Source organism: Schistocerca nitens, chromosome 1 (assembly GCF_023898315.1).
Source record: "Schistocerca nitens isolate TAMUIC-IGC-003100 chromosome 1, iqSchNite1.1, whole genome shotgun sequence".
Lineage (NCBI taxonomy): Eukaryota > Metazoa > Arthropoda > Insecta > Orthoptera > Acrididae > Schistocerca > Schistocerca nitens.
In genome coordinates this window covers 277,038,215-277,056,849 of record NC_064614.1, presented here as the reverse complement: position 1 = coordinate 277,056,849, position 18,635 = coordinate 277,038,215, and positions in this window count along the sequence as shown.

Sequence of the window (18,635 nt, the reverse complement as noted above, 5' to 3'; positions counted from 1 at the left end):
TAAAGCAGTATCGCAGTAAAATGAATTAGGCACACTGGCTACTATACAAGAAGGTGTCCGGCGGTTCTGATTAGCCTTCACACTTAAAACGTATTTTAAAAATATATACAAAATAAATTACATTAAAAAGCAATGAGACATATTGACTAGATAACAAAGTTCAGGAAAGAAATGAGCAAACAACAGATGCGAATGGTCGTTCGTACCATGCAATCAAAAACATTAATTATACAGAAAGGTTACAAATGGACGTTTTTAGCTATGTGATATAAACCACTGGCTAAGCAAATGGGCAGGTTACAGATTATTTGAAAAGAGAACAAATACAATCCGAACAAAACCTGTTTCTAAGCGATAGCTGATCATTCAGAAAACTTTTGGAGCTTGTCAATTTTTATGTCTTGTGAAAGATGCGTTTTGCACCCTTTGTCCACTATGCGCAAGATTTACAGATTAAGTAACGAAAGCAGTGGGTACAAGTGCTTCTCAGCTTTAAGATTTTCCGCAAACGTTGACTATTAAGCATTCTCGCCGGCTTTGTTCAATAAATGTTCAAGAAACCGACTCTTAAATACCTTTCCAGTTTCTCCTATTTCTTACATAACGTCGCAATCCGATAGGAAATACCAGCTGAGAACGCAATGGAAAAATATTTATTTGCAGTAGGGTCATCTATATTCAGCAAAGATATACCAGAGTTCTTATTAGTTCTTGCTGTGTAAAGTTTTTGCACGAGATAAACTTGATAGCCGTTACTGACACTAAAATGTTCTATGTCATTATGTATGACAACAGCGGACAGTGTTAATGGACTTCGCCTACAGGGATGCCAGGAAGACGCACCGACGATATTATCGGTCGTAGTGGGTTTTCTGCAGATGTCAAAGCTAGTCTTCCCATCTGTTAGCCGCAAATTCTGATCAAAGAAGCTACACTGCTTTTGTTACTTAGAATGGAAATCCTGAACGATCAGCTCTCGCTTTGAAATAGGTTGTGTTTTGATTGTACTTCTTCTCTTTACAAATGATCTGTATCTTACCTATTCCCCTAACCAATGGTTTACATCACATGGTAAAAACGAGCATATGTAACTGCCAATTCAAATGACTTGTAACCTCCCTATCTGCATAATGTTATTATTGCAAGTCATCTGTTGTTTGCCCGTTTCTTCCCTCAACTTTATCTACTCAAGGTGTCCTAGTGCTTTTCCACATAATTTATATGTCATACGTTTTTTATACATGTTGTAACTGTGGTGGCTAGTCAGAGCCACGGGACACCTTTTCGTACACTGGTCAGTCTGCCTAATACATTTACCTACGTTACGTCGTTTCAAGTTACTAAGGCAGATGTGCTGTGATGCAGCTAGTAAGAGCTATAGGTAGAGATCCTAAACGTAAAGACGCATTGGGACCTCGCATTTGCCATCTAGTAGAATGCACAGCCCTCTTATTTGCGTCGCTGGAAACTCGAATCTAGCGGCCGGCCTCTGTGACAAGATACACATTTCACATAAGGTTTTGCATCACCTCGGTTCCGAGAGTTTCGGAACCTGTACAGAAAACTGGAATAGAGATCAACGTAAACAACATTTCCGCCCTCTTCATTGCTAATGAAAACCACACATTGCATGTTGTACCAACATACAGCCAGACCTTCAGAGGTGGTGATCCAGATTGCTGTACACACCAGTACCTCTAATAACCAGTAGCACGTCCTTTTGCATTGATGCATGGCTGGATTCGTCGTGGCATGCTATCCACAAGTTCATTAAGGCACTGTTGGTCCAGAGTGTCCTACTCCTCAACGGCGATTCAGCATAGATCCCTGAGAGTGGTTGGTGGGTCACGTCGTCCATAAATAGCCCTTTTCAATCTATCCCAGGCATGTTAAATACGGTTCATGTCTGGAGAACATGTTGGCTACTCTAGTCGAGCGATGTCGTTATCCTCAAGCAAGTCATTCACAAGATGTGGCGCGAATTGTCGTACATGAAGACAAATGCTTCGCCAATATGCTGCCGACATGGTGCACTATCGGTCGGAGGATGGCATTCACGTATCGTACAGCCGATACGGCGCCTTCCATGACCACCAGCGGCGTACTTCGGCCCCACATAATGCCACCTCCATACAGCAGAGAACCTCCACCTTGCTGCACTCGCTGGACAGTGTGCCTAAGGCGTTCAGCCCTACCGGGTTGCCTCCAAGCACGTCTCCGACGATTGTCTGGTTGAAGGCATATGCGACACTCATCTATGAAGACAACGTGATGCCAATCCTGAGCGGTCCATTCGGCATGTTGTTGTGCCCATCTGTACCGCGCCGTGTTGTGTCTTGGTTGGAAAGATGGACCTCGCCATGGACGACGGGGGTGAAGTTGCGCCGCATGCAGCCTATTGCGCACAGTTTGAGTCGTAACATGACGTCCTGTGGCTGCACGAATAGCATTATTCAACATGGTGATGTTCCTGTCAGCGTTCCTCCGAGCCATAATCTGTTGGTAGCTGTCATCCGCTGCAGTAGTAGCCCTTGGTCAACCTGAGCGAGGCGTGTCATCGACAATTCCTGTCTCTCTGTATCTGCTCCATGTCCGAACAACATCGCTTTGGTTCACTCCGAGACGCCTGGACACGTCTCTTGTTGAGACCCCTACCTGGCACAATGTGAAACGTCCCCTTAGAAAAATTACGAATGACAGTGCTGGAGAAACTCTTACGTTATTTGATTTTCAAACAGCTGAGCAAAACTGAACGTACCCAGACATTTCTCTCTTTACTTATTCCGATCGTCTCTAAACTGACAGACAATATTTTTAGCGCAACGCAATCTGACTTTCAATAATCCCTACAAAAGAATGGTCCAAACTAACAGTAACCTCACAAAAATCTTCGTTACTCGAACTACTGCAATACAGCGAGCGCCAATACTGCCAGCTGAATAAAACATTCTAACTACTGAAGGCACTAACTGCTGATAGGCATAGTTAACAAATGAAAGATTTTGATAGAGAACAAAGAATGTATTTACCTTAACAGCATTCAAAAGTCATAATTCATATGTATATATATAATTTTGTGACCTCCAATTAAACAAATTTCCTTTTTCTGACGGGCACACGTCCAGATCGTCCGCTCAAAACTCTGGCATCTCTCTCTCCACATCCACCACTGCTGATGGCTCACCTCCAACTGCCGAACGCTACGCGCTGTTCACATCCAACAGCCAAACACTACAATAGCGAATATTCCAACAATGCCAACCAGCCACAGACTACCCACAGCACAGAGTCGTGTGAAGTTAGCACCCCTTTTTCGAGAAATATACATTTTTTTCACAGTTCTTGATAGATGTAGCATAGTTCTAGAGTTCTTTGTACAAAATTTCAATAGTTCTGCAGAATTTAGCGACCAAAACAACAATACTCGAAAAAATTTTCGTATCGAAAATGTTCTTTGGCAGTTTCCGCAAAAATAAATAAGTACAAGAGTTCTGAGCCCAGTTCTGAACAGAGCTCCAAGAGTTCTTTCGAAAATCCAAGTAACATTTTTTTGTGCAGCTAATAGTTTACGAGATAATTGCATTTTAATGAGAAAATCTTTTCACTTACTGTGAAGTTGGCACCCTTTTTTTCAGAAATATATATTTTTTTCAGAGTTCTTGATAGATATGGCATAGTTCTAGAGTTCTTTGTACAAAATTTAAATAGCTCTGCAGAATTTAGCGAAGAAAACAACAATATTCGAAAAATTTTTCGTATCGAAAACATTTTTTTGGTAATTTTCGCAAAAATTAAACTTGTACAACAGTTCTGAGGACAGTTCTGAATAGAACCCTAAGAGCTCTATCGAAAATCCCAAACAACATTTTTCTATGGCGATAATGGTTTGAGATAAATTGATTTAATATGGGGCACACTTTCTTTACGGAAAATATAAATATATTCGTACAACAGTTCTGATGACAGTTCTGGACACCACGTGAAGAGTTCTATCGAAAATCCAAGTAACATTTTTTTTTGCAGGTAATAGTTTAAGAGGTAATTGCAACTTAATTAAGAATTCCATAAGAGCTCCTACTGTGAAGCTGGCACCCTTTTTTTCAGAAATATATATTTTTTTCAGAGTTCTTGATTGATATGCCATAGTTCTAGAGTTCTTTGTACAAAATTTCAATAGTTCTTCAGAATTTAGCGACGAAAACAATATTCGAAAAAATTTTCGTATCGAAAACATTCTTCGTCAATTTTCGCAAATTGTAAATAAGTACAACAGTTCTGAGCACAGTTTTGAACAGAACTACAAGAGTTCTATCGAAAACCCAAGAAACATTTTATTGTGCAGCTAATAGTTTACGAGATAATTGCAATTTAAGGAGAAAATCTTTTCACTTACTGTGAAGTTGGCACCCTTTTTTTCAGAAATGTATATTATTTTCAGAGTTCTTGATAGATATGCCATAGTTCTAGAGTTCTTTGTACAAAATTTCAATAGTTCTGCAGAATTTAGCGACGAAAACAATTTTCGAAAAAATTTTCGTATCGAATACATTCTTCGTCAATTTTCGCAAATTGTAAATAAGTACAACAGTTCTGAGCACAGTTCTGAACAGAACTCCAAGAGTTCTATCGAAAACCAAGTAACATTTTTTTGTGCAGCTAATAGCTTACTAGATAATTGCAATTTAAGGAGAAAATCTTTTCACTTACTGTGAAGTTGGCACCCTTTTTTTAACAAATTTTTTTTTCAGAGTTCTTGATAGATATGGCATAGTTCTAGAGTTCTTTGTACAAAATTTGAATAGTTCTGCAGAATTTAACGAAGAAAACAACAATACTCAAAAAAATTCGAATAGAAAACATTCGTTATTAATTTTCGCAAAAAGTAAATTCGGACAACAGTTCTGAGGGCAGTTCTGAACAGAACCCCAATAGTTCTATCGAATATCCTAATTACAATTTTTTGTGCAGCTAACACATTACGAGATAATTGCAATTTAAGGAGGGAACCTCTTCACTTACTGTGAAGTTGGAATCCTTTTCTTCAGAAATATATATTTTTTCAGAGTTCTTGATAGAAATGTCATAGTTCTAGAGTTATTTGTACAAAATTGGAATAGTCCTGCAGAATTTAGCGAGAAAAACAATACTCGAAAAATTTTTCTTATCGAATACATTCTTTGTCAATTTTCGCAAAAAGTAAATTCGTACAACAGTTCTGAACAGAACACCAAGAGCTCTATCGAAAATCCTAATAATATCTTTTTGTGGCGATGATAGTTTATACGGTAACTGCTTTGATGTTAGACCCACTTTCTCCACAGAAAAAGTAAATTCTTTCAATAGTTTTGATGAACAGTTCTGGTTAACACCTCAAGACTTCTATCGATAATCATAATAACATTTTTTGTGGTTATAATAGTTTGTATGGTAATTGATTAATTGTGGGGCACTCTTACTAAAAAAAATTATGTCTGTTCGTATGCTCTGATGCCAGCTCTGGATAGCATTGTAAGAGTTCTATCGAAAATACTAGTAACATATTCTGTGCAGGTAATTGTTTACGTAGTAACTGCCTTTATTAAGGAATGCTTATGAGCATTTCCCCTGAAGTTTGAACCCCTTTTACGATAAATATAAATTTTTTTCACAGTTATTGATTGATATGCAATAGTTCTAGATTACCCTGCTCAAAACACCGATAGTTCTACAGAATTTCGGGAAGAAAACATTAACTCGGCAAAATTTTGGTATGGTAAAAAATTATTTGTCAGTTTGGAAAAAATAAATTTGTATAACAGTTCTGTTGGCAGTTCTGGATAGCACCGGAAGAGTTGCATTGAAAATGATAAGAACATTTTTGTGGCGATAATAGTTTATACAATAATTGTTTTAATCTGATACTCACTTTATCTAATATAGCAAAATTCGTAGAATAGTTCTGATGACAGTTCTGAATATCACCCACAGAGTTCTACCAAAAACTATAATAACATTATTTGTGACGATGACATTATATGAGATAATTAATGTGGGACTCACTTTTGTCATGTAAAAGTAATAAATTCGTACAAAAAATCTGATGGCATTTCTTAATACGACCCTAAGAGTTCTACCGACAACTGTAATAACATTTTTTGTGGGGATAACAGTTAATGAGATAATATCATTTTCTAGAGACCCACTTGGTCTACATTATAATAAATTGGCACAACCCTTTTGCTGACAGTTCTGGATAGCACCGAAAGAGTTCTTTTAAAAACCCTCATAACATTTTTATGGTGCCAGTAGATTATGAAATAGATTGTGTTCACTCTGCAGTGGGTGTGCGCCGATGTGAAACTTACTGGCAGATAAAAACTGTGTGCCGGACCGGGTATCGAACCCCAGGCTGTGACGAAAGAATATCGTCACAATATCCTTTCGTCCAGGAGTGCTTCTTCTGCAATTTTCGTAGGACAACTTCTACGAAATTGGGAATGCAGGAGATAAAGTACTGCTGGAAGTACAGCTATGAGTACGATCGTAAATTCTCACTTTTATTTTGGAAAACCGAAAATCGAAAACCCGGATGTATATTCTACTAAATACAAAAAGTCTAAATGTTCAGCACTATACAAATGCCAGTACACCTTCTTAAGACTGACTGTAGTAACTGTAGGTGGAAGCGTGGGATGTGCACGCTTAGATGATTCAAGGAGAGAAGGCTCGTCAGTGCAAAACAAACAGATGGCTGAGAGAGCAGATACATTCACACGCGCCACTAACCATATGGTGTCACACCTGTCGAGAATCGCACCAGAGGTACAATGAGCTGTGGTGGAGTGCTGTTGGCGTGGTTACTATGCAACTTACTTGATGGGCATCAATACACCGTTATATTAATGTACAATACTTGAGAAACAATGTCATTCACACACTCCGAGTTCCTTATCACTCAGTACTAGACTAAATTACCGGCCTAGTGATAAGCAGCCTATGTACCTCACCGACTACACATCTTCGTGTTACAAGAAAAAAAGAGAAAAATACCAAGGGACACAAAATATGAATCCGGATAAACCGGAAATCCGGATTACTGAGGACCAAATAAACGAGGATCTTATTTACAAATTTCGAACTTCTTATTAACTTTAATACTGTATCCCCTCAACATTATAACACCTCTATCAGTCATGTATTGAATTAGGATTTAAACATACTACTTAGTTCGTTTGTACAATATATTCAGTAAATATACTTACATTTCTGTACATTGTAAAGACTTTTAACTCTCGCTGTAGTGTAACTCATCAAACTTCCACACTTCCTTTCTAACTAGAACAAATGTTTGCAACAATATTAACGACAGCAATTTCAAATTTATTCGTTACACACAGCACATGTTTTTATGTATCCTAGCGGCTGGTGATGTTGCCACATAACTGTCATCCATGAGGGTCCTGGGCATATTTTTAGCTGTTAGTGGGTCCTGGATATCATGAGAGCTCAAAACAATTACTGTTTTACGTAATAAAATTCATCTGGTTCTTCCTGATTCTAAAAGTATACACTTCATGTGTGCCTTTCATTGTTGTATGATTCAGTATCGACGCTAATGCTCTCTTGATGACATATGAGCCGATTGCTCGTTTTTATCCACTGTGCCCTTTCGTATTTCATTTCAGCGATTAATTAATTTGTTTATCAACGTAGTAAGTAGTACAAAGCTAATCCAGAATGTAAACTGCACTTAAATTCTGTTTGAACTGTTTAATAGTCAGTGTCCGCTGTCTGAACGTCAAATTTCAGATTAATACACTGCGCGTGGTTGCGTTATTTTATAGGAATTTTATTATTGTAAGTGGGAAGTACTAGATAGTGTTGAAGAAGTACAAAGCATATTGTTCGAAGAGCATAATATTATTCGAAATTTACCTGTACCAATAGGTGCAGCCAAAGCAGCATTTGTGATGCTGTAATTACCTCATAGATAACGATATTTGTCTATTGTAGTTTTGTATTCCAATCAGAATTTTGAGAGCATCAAAGCCTCATTTCAGCGTGAGAGAGGGGTAAAATCAATAGATGATTTTGAACTGAAAGCCTTCATGAGTCTCTTGTTTTTAATTGTTGTGAACAAAAGTAACAGATAAAGCCTGGAAGATCTGTGTGGAACTGATGGTGATGGCATTGAAAAATTCCACCTCGCAAATGAACATAAAACGTTTCAAATTTATTCTGGAGAGCCTTAGATTTTACAGTCGCGCTATTCGTGCTGAAAGGAGACAATTAGACAAGCTAACAGCTATTCGGGAAATATTTACTGTGTTTGTACGCAACTACCACAAATCTTACACCCTTGGAGAAAATGTTACAGTAGACAAGAAGCTGGAAGGATTCTGTGGAAGGTACAGTTTTCGCCAATATGTATCAATCAAAACAATCGAGTATGGATTCTTAAGTGTGGATTCTTAAGTATTTTACCTGTACAATTTGGAAATATACGCTGTGTTGCAACCAGAAGGATTTACCAACTGAGCAATAAACATTTTGATGTTGTTCTGTGACTGTGTAAACCTATATATCAGTCAGGTCGAAATGTGAAACCGGACAACTGGTTTACTAGTACTGGAATGATAATAGAGCTATGAAGGGAGAATTTTTCTTTTGTTGGCATGATGAAGAAAAACAAGTGTGGAGATTTCTCTAGAGTTTGCTATCAGTAAAAGAAGGGATGCCCACATTTCCTTTTTTGGCTTCCACAAGACTGAACTTTAGTTTCCTCCGTACCTAAAAAGGGGACGTGTGTGATCCAGGCATCACGTTTGCATGAAGATAATTCGATAGATGCTGACATTGTAGATAAACGGAAGCCATCCACCGTAAATTTTAAAATAGCGTTAAGTGTGGTATTTTCACAGCGGATAAGCCGAATGCTTTGTACAACGCTGCAAGAAATGTGCCCCGCTGGTTAATGGTTGTATTTTTGTAATGATCAGTACCGTTGGAATCTATGCACAAGTGATTTATTGTGGCAACAGTAAGAATTGTATCAGAAGGAAAGGGTTCCTGAATCAGCTATGTTATACAATGTTGTTTTCTTCGCTAAATTCCGCATAACTATTGAAATTTTGTACAGAACTCTATAACTATGACTTATCTATCAAGAACTCTGAAAAAAATATATATTTCTGAAAAAAAGGGTACCAGCTTCACAGTAGGAGCTCTTATGGGGTTCTTAATTAAGTTGCAATTACCTCTTAAACTATTACCTGCACTAAAAAATTCTACTAGGAATTTCGATAGAACTCTTCACGTGGTGTCCAGAACTGTCATCAGAACTGTTGTACGAATATATTTATATTTTCTGTAGAGAAAGTGTGTCCCGCATTAAATCAATTTTTCACAAACTATTATCGCCATAGAAAAATTTTATTAGGATTTTCGATAGAGCTCTTGGGGTTCTGTTCAGAACTGTCCTCAGAACTGTTGTACAAGTTTAATTTTTGCGAAAATTGACAAAAAATGTTTTCGATACAAACATTTTTTCGAGTATTGTTGTTTTCTTCGCTAAATTCTGCAGAACTATTGAAATTTTGTACAAAGAACTCTAGAACTATGCCATATCTACCAAGAAATCTGAAAAAAGTATACATTTCTGAAAAAAAAGGGTGCCAACTTCACAGTAAGTGAAAAGATTTTCTCTTTAAATTGCAATTATCTCGTAAGCTGTTACCTGCACAAAAAAATGTTACTTGGGTTTTCAATAGAACTCTTGGAGTTCTGTTCAGAACTGTGCTCAGAACTGTTGTACTTATTTACAATTTGCGAAAATTGACGAAGAATATTTTCGATACGAAAATTTTTTCGAAAATTGTTTTCGTCGCTAAATTCTGCAGAACTATTGAAATTTTGTACAAAGAACTCTAGAACTATGGCATATCTACCAAGAAATCTGAAAAAAGTATACATTTGTGAAAAAAAGGGTGCCAACTTCACAGTAAGTGAAAAGATTTTCTCCTTAAATTGCAATTATCTCGTAAGCTATTAGCAGCACAAAAAAATGTTACTTGGGTTTTCGATAGAACTCTTGGAGTTCTGTTCAGAACTGTGCTCAGAACTGTTGTACTTATTTACATTTTGCGGAAATTGTCAGAGAATGTTTTCGATACGAAAATTTTTTCGAGTATTGTTGTTTTCTTCGTTACATTTTGCAGAACTATTGAAATTTTGTGGTAAGAACTCTAGAACTATGGCACATCTAACAAGAACTGTGAAAAAAATGTATATTTCTCGAAAAAGTGGTGCTAACTTCACACGACTACAGCACAGCCAGTGATTTTCACACCGAGCGCTACGTGGCCTTACCAACATAAAAACCTAAACAGCCTACTTACAAATGAAACAATGCGGACGCGATAGAACCTCGGCATTGACCGTCTAGGCATGGTTAAACTACAGACAACACGAGCCGTGTACCTCCTTCCTGGTGGAATGACTGGAACAGATGATCGGCTGCCCCCCCCCCCCCCCCCGCGGACTAATTGGTGCTGCTGACGCATGGTTGTTTACATCTTTGGGTGGGTTTCCTTGAACAGTCAAAGGGTCTGTGTCTGTGGTACAACATCCACAGTCAACATCTATCTCCAAGAGACAAGGCATATGATTAAGCAAAACTTTTTTTTATGTGTGTACTAGAAAGTTCAGTGTAGCGCCACTTCACCATCGACGCCCAGCGCCACCATCAGCTGAGTATCCACCTGATCATTGTACCCATTCTTCAGCCCTTATTACAAGCTATGTCATTTTCGTGTTTTTTGCTCTTGATTAGCACACGACATAAAGTTTAATGGTGTTTTATTTCTTTAATATTTGTATTCAATATCGTTTTCACTTATAGACACGAGCGCCTAATTGTGCTTAATCGTCGTAACCTGTTAGGCACACTAGCTCTCGTTGCATCTTGTTGTTGTTGTGGTCTTCAGTCCTGAGACTGATTTGATGCAGCTCTCCAAGCATCTTCATCTCCCAGTAACTACTGCAACCTACATCTTAGTGTATTCATCTCTTGGTCTCCCTCTACGATTTCTATCCTCCACGCTGCCCTCCAATAATAAACTGGTGAACCCTTGATGCCTCAGAACATGTCCTACCAACCGATCCCTAATCGTAGTCAAGTTGTGCCACAAACGTCTCTTCTCCCCAATCCTATTCATTACCTCCTCATTAGTTATGTGATCTACCCATTTTATCTTCAGCTTTCTTCTGCAGCACCACATTTCAAAAGCTTCTATTCTCTTCTTGACCAAACTATCTATCGTCCATGTTTCACTTCCATACATGGCTACACTCCATACAAATACTTTCAGAAACAACTTCCTGACACTCGATGTTAACAAATTTCTCTTCTTCAGAAACGCTTTCCTTGCCATTGCCAGTCTACATTTTATATCCTCTCCACTTCGACCATCATCAGTTATTTTGCTTCCCGAATAGCAAAACTCCTTTACTATTTTAAGCGTCTCATTTCCTAATCTAATTCCCTCAGCATCACCCGACTTAATTCGACTACATTCCATTATCCTCGAGTTTCTTTTGTTGATGTTCATCTTATATCGTCCTTTCAAGACACTATCCATTCCGTTCAACTGCTCTTCCAAGTCCCTTGCTGTCTCTGACAAAATGACAATGTCATCGGCGAACCTCAAAGTTTTTATTCCTTCTCCTTGGATTTTAATACCTACTCCGAACCTTTCTTTTGTTTCCTTTACTGCTTGCTCAGTATACAGATTGAATAACATCGGGGAGAGGCTACAACCCTGTCTCACCCCCTTCTCAAACACTGCTTCCCTTTCGTGTCCCTCGACTCTTATAACTGCCATCTGGTTTCTGTACAAATTGTAAATAGCCTTTCGCTCCTTGCATTTTACCCCTGCCACCTTCAAAATTTCTAGGGAATCCAAACTGATCTTCCCCAAGGTAGGCCTCTACCGGTTTTTCCATTCGTCTGTAAAGAATTCGTGTTAATATTTTGCAGCCGTAACTTATTAAACGTTTAGTTCGGTAATTTTCGCATCTGTCAACACCTGCTTTCTTTGGGATTGGAATTATTATATTCTTCTTGAAGTCTGAGGGTATTTCGCCTATCTCATATATCTTTCTCACCAGATGGTAGAGTTTTGTCAGGATTGGCTCTCCCAAGGCTGTCAGTAGTTCTAATGGAATGTTGTCTACTCCCAGGGCCTTGTTTCGACTCAGGTCTTTCAGTGCTCTGTCAAACTCTTCACGCAGTATCATATCGGCCCTTTCATCTTCATCTACATCCTCTTCCATTTCCATAATATTGTCCTCAAGTACATCGCCCTTGTCTAGACCCTCTATATACTCCTTCCACCTTTCTGCTTTCCCTTCTTTGCTTAGAACTGGGTTTCCATCTGAGCTCTTGATATTCATACAAGTGGTTCTCTTTTCTCCAAAGGTCTCTTTAATTTTCCTGTAGGCAGCATCTATCTTACCCCTGGTGAGATAAGCCTCTACAGCCTTACATATGTCCTCTAGCCATCCCTGCTTAGCCATTTTGCACTTCCTGTCGATCTAATTTTTGAGACGTTTGTATTCCTTCTTGCCTGCTACATTTACTGAACTTTTATATTTTCTCCTTTCATCAATTAAGTTCAATATTTCTTCTGTTACGCAAGGATTTCTAGTGGCCCTCGTCTTTTTACCTTCTTTATCCTCTTTTTGCCTTAACTGTTTCATCCCTCAAAGCTACCCATTCTTCTTCTACTGTATTTCTTCCCCCATTCGTATCAGTTGTTCCCTCATGTTCTCCCTGAAACTCTGTACAACCTCTGGTTCTTTCAGTTTATCCACGTCCCATCTCCTTAAATTCCCACCTTTTTTTCAGTTTCTTCAGTTTTAACCTACAGTTCATAACCAACAGATTGTGGTCAGAGTCCATATCTGCCCCTGGAATTGTCTTACAGTTTAAAACCTGGTTCCTAAATCTCTGTCTCACCGTTATATAACCTATCTGAAACCTGTCAGTATCTCCAGGCTCCTTCCATGAATACAACCTTCGGTTATGGTTCTTGAACCAAGTGTTAGCTATGATTAAGTTGTCCTCAGTGCAAAAATTCTACCAGGCGGCTTCCTCTTTCGTTTCTTCCATACTCACCTACTACGTTTCCTTCTCTCCCTTTTCCTACTACCGAATTCCAGTCACCCATGACAATTAAATTTTCGTCTCTCTTCACTATCTGAATACTTTCTTTTATTTCATCATACATTTCTTCAATTTCTTCGTCATCTGCAGAGCTAGTTGGCATATGAACTTGTACTACTGTAGTAGGCGTGGGCTTCGTGTCTATCTTGGGCACAATATGCGTTCACTATGCTGTTTGTAGTAGCTTACCCGCACTCCTATTTTTTCATTCATTATTAAACTCAGTCCTGCATTACCCCTATTTGATTTTGTATTTATAACCCTGTAATCACCTGACCAAAAGTCTTGTTCCTCCTGCCACCGAACTTCACTAATTCCCACTATATCTAACTTTAACCTATCCATTTCCCTTTTTAAATTAACTAATCTACCTGCCCGATTAAGGGATCTGACATTCCACGCTCCAATCCTTAGAACGCCAGTTTTCTTTCTCCTGATAACGACGTCCTCTTGAGTAGTCCCCGCCCGGAGATCCGAATGGGGGACTATTTTACCTCCGGAATATTTTACCCAAGCGGACGCCATCATCATTAACCATACAGTAATGCTGCATGCCCTCGGGAAAAATTACGGCTGTAGTTTCCACTTGCTTTCAGCCGTTCGCAGTACCAGCACAGCCAGGCCGTTTTGGTTAGTGTTACAAGGCCAGATCAGTCAATCATCCAGATTGTTGCCCCTGCAACTAGTGATAAGGCTGCTGCCCCTCTTCAGGAACCACACGTTTGTCTGGCCTCTCAACAGATACCCCTCCGTTGTGGTTGCACCTATGGTACGGCTGAGGCACTCAAGCCTCCCCACCAACGGCAAGGTCCATGTTGCCTGTTATATAACTGAAATCTTTTATGGCCAAACTATCAGTCTGTTGGCGATAATAATCATATGCCTTGAGGTGTTTTAACACTTTACTTACGGTGAGGAAGTTTTTCTTTTTTTTTTTTATTGGACACCTAATCTTCCCATTTGTCACGTTAGTTTTTAACTGCTTGACAGTAGCATGTGAACATTTTATGGAGGGTACGTTTATAATCTGTTAGTTATTATGCGGACGTATATCGTGGCAGTAGGCCGCGACCGTAAACAAGCGAGAACTCATCGACTGCACGGGCGCAAAGGAGCGGTGCGGGGAAATAAGGCCTGCCTCCTTCTCCAAAGGCTCCCGTCCAACGCCCGCGTTCTGTGCTTTCACGAAAGCAGAAGTGACAGAACGGTCGTCGAGGTCGCTGATTCCATTTATTGTGGCAAGAGTCACATTCGAATTGCATTATGCACAGGGCATTAGTCTCTTCACTCATCTCAGAATAATAAAAGAAAACAAGCAAAATTAAAGCAATGGCATCCCTCGGTCGCAAAAAAGAAGTCTTCTGACCTCTGTTTCGGCATTGCTATGAATGCCTTCATCAGAAGTAAAACACTGAAACTGGCATGTCACGTATAAAACTAAATATTAAGCGGTAAAGCTTTAGTCACTTTTTTTTTTTTGTTTTTGTAAATCTGATGCTACCTTAGCTCGACACGTGTGAGCAGCGTCGGCACATGTGGCTTGCTTTCTACGTGTTCCTTTTTAAAAATTTTGTTCCTAAAACTTTATCACATAATATCTAGTTTTATACGTTACTTCCGATGAAGGCACTCATAGGTCAAAAGGCTTCTTTTTTGCGACCGCGATCTGCCATTGCTTTAACTTTACATTGTAAACGGTCGCTGACAACGCAGCCATGTTCAAAACCTTAGAAAACAAGCAGTCCACAACACAAAGTCAATTGGAGAACACAAAGCATTTGGTAGTGGCTATGGCGCAATTGTTTGCTACGGTTTGAAGTGGTAGTTCAGGCCCGACCTCTACCGGTAATAGTTCGTAACACTTCCCACCTAAAACTGCAACAATATGGTGTCTGTTAATCTGCTGTTAATTGTAATCCAACCCTGGTAATCACTAAGTTCTTATTCTATACCCATTTTGACAAGGACTCTTTCGTCCAAAGTTTGCTTGACGATTGCTTTCCGATGTAAGCTTAATTGTATGATCTTCTGAGGATGGCACATTAAATTGCCGAAACTAGTCAAGAACTTAATTTTAAAAAAAATTGCGTAGCTGACGACTGATTATTTCTTTTCTTAAAACGTGCTTCAGAGCTGTTCATTGACAGCCACATCTTGGTAAATATTCTAATGCGTTAATGCGGAACCTATTTACGCTGGAAAAAATCCGTTCGAATTTTGACTACCTGGTGCAAAACTGGCACTGTGAATGTGAGAAAGGTGTATAGAAATGTTCCCTTATGTAATGAATTAGGAACGAGACGTGGGCAGAAAAGGTCAAATAAGTGAGTAAGACATAACGTTGATTTTATTAACAAAAGGAGACGTCGATAACATGGTGCATGCTAAGACGACGTGACCAATAGTTGCTCTTATCAGGTCCGATGGAATTTGAGCAAATGTTCCTGTATACTGGCCTTCAGATAAGGTAGAGGCCTAAAATCTCCCCGGTATTTCAGACATCCCCAGAGCCGAAAGTTACATGGAGTGAGATCAGGTAATGTTGGAGGCCACGCATCTGGAAAAAATCCTTTGCAGGTAACACGTTCGTGGAAGGTTGCATTAAGCAGATCTATTATTGGGCGAGCGGAAAGAGATGTTGCCCCATCTTGAACACTTACTATGTACCTACATGTTTAGTTTGACGTTGATACTACATCAGAATATTTTATGATCTGAAGATGGCAGTGGCCGAAACCGGTCATAGTGAAATATAAAAACATATGCAATCATGGCGGACCTGTAAAATAAAGTGCCAAAAATATGATCATGGACTTATTTTCAGACTTTATGTCTTCAATTGATAAATTTTCATGAAAACAGTGGTTTCTACGAAGTTTGCCTCTTCTAAAGCAAGAATCACATCCTGTACAAGGAGGTCTCGATAACCTGCTAACGTCACGATACACATGACAGAACCTCTGTGTGTACTCACTTTAAAGAAGAATGGACCGAGAGTAAAGACACTTGTGAAACCATACCACATGACAACATACGACGAGCGGAGTGGCTCTTTCTTCACAGCACGCGATTTTACAATACACCAAATTCCGCAGTTTTGTGTATCCTCTGCACCCAGTAGTGTAAAATGTGCTTCGTCACTCCATAGAATATTGTCTGGCCACATGTCATCAGCTTCATCTGTGCCAGAAACCAAAATCAAATTCAGAACGTTGCTGCGGGACATGAGGTTTCAGTTGCCTTACCGTCTGGATGTTGCACGGGTACCAGTGTAAAATAGACGCAAAACTTTCCGTACTGTTGATCATAGTATGAACAATTCCTTTGACTTTAGTCAAGCGTCTGCTAGCAATACTCGGGACACGTGCTGCATATTCAGCTTTATCAACAGCATCCTTGTCAATAACTTCCACAGGAAAGGACGCCTTTCACTTCCAGGAGCTACCCAAATCGACCCGTCGTTTAGAATTTCATTATCATCTTCTTTAAACTATTTAATGGCATCGGGCCTCTCCTCAGACCTTTTCGTCGGCTACACTCTTTCAATACAGCGCTATAAGTGCTGCCGTTCACATTAAGAAGGGTGTTGGAACGCCCTATCCCAACAATGTTAAATTTAGTGACTTGGCTTGCCTGTACTTCAGGAACCACTGTAGCCAATGACATGAAACATTTACAGGGCATTAAACTGTATGTTCTAGGTCCACTGAACTACAATAATAGAATTTCAGCAACTGTTTTCCGTAATACTATTTTTTAATTGCATGATTAGAATTTTATGTACTTTGTTGTACGTTGTCCTACATAATTTTAATTATACATAACATTATGTTCTTCTTTGGGTTCAGTAGACTCAGAATATTAATGTTATTACTCCCTGAGAATTTGAATACTCTACTCGAAGTGGTTTCTGAGATTTAGAGAAAAATGCAACAGACAATGTAAATTTTCAGAAACGGCTTATAAAGTTTCAAGAGACTGTAACTCACTTAATATATGCGTATTTTATTTATTTTTAGTCTCTCAGAAGCATCATGTACCATACTCTATATCATCCTCTTTATCTTTTCCCAAGTCTTTTTTTTTTTTTCTTCTTTCTGGACTCCTCAGTGGCCAACGGTGCTGCATACTCTGCTTTATCAACGCGAACCTTGTCCATCCGTTCAAGTTCTCTGATGCAGTTTGCTCCAGGATTTATTCCCATATGCTGTAGCACATTCACTCTGCCAATGTTGCCATAAGCGAGTCCATATAAGATTACTGAACGGCTCATTGGGATTTTGAGTCTTACCATACAGACACATCTTCAGTAATTCAGGATTTTTCAGGTCTCTGTAAATAGGTTTTATGATATCCATGACCGCTGCTGGGATGGAATGTTTATGGCTGTATGAACTGTTTGAGTACTGGGCATTGCGTTAATTGCACCATGAATCAGGTCCAGGAGGGCAAAGGTGATGTACTGGTTTCTCATCAGTTGACAGTCTGTGGAAGGAGGTAGCCCATGCTGCCTGCTTGATTTTCAACAAATCCTCAGTATTATTACTAATGGCCATCCCATTATAATGCTGTAGTTCGTCAATGAATTTATCTGTCAGCCTGCCTCTTATGATTTTACCATCAGAAAGTTTCTTGTCTCTCAAATTTCGTTTCAACTTCCTCAACCTGGTGCCCATCCTCTTCAGGACACAAACTTTATAATACAGCAATCCACAGCCTTCTATAGAAAAAGTTACCGATTTTATTGGATCTTGAAGTAACGCACATAAAAATTTTAACATTTTCAATCGGTGTAGATTATATTTAAAAAAATAAGGTAAAAGCTTCACATGTGAGTTTCTAAGTGATATATATCATTTTATTCGGAAAATTTCAAATATTATATTGAGATAAAAATCAAAAAATGTGAAAATTTTTTTCGTTCTAGCTCCCCTTTAGCAGTTTCACTAACAGCGCACTGTCTCTCGTCTTGATAGCCACACTGTTCGCTTGTCAAATGACACTGGGGATGTCATAACTTCATACAAACAGTGTACCGTTTCAGATCTGCACAATGTGACCATAACAGGAACTAATTTGTGTGCAGCATAAATCGGTTCCGCATTAACGCACTGGCATATCTACCAAGTTTCGCTGCCAAGCGATAATTAGAGCCCACACTGGACCTCTGTGAGTAGCTGCGCTTTAATTATAACCACCTGCTACAGGAGTACTAACATCCACACAGTATATGAAGTTGAACTTTTACATATTATGATCCATACCCTGGATTGTAATTGATAATCAATAAAGGTTATTACGATCCAGACGGCGAGAACTTTAACAGGATCTCGTATACTAGTGCATCGTAGCAATTGCTGTGCTACGTAGAGTCAAAGTCTGTTACAGAATATTTTTGACATTGGAAGTAGTTCCTGTGACTGTCATCACA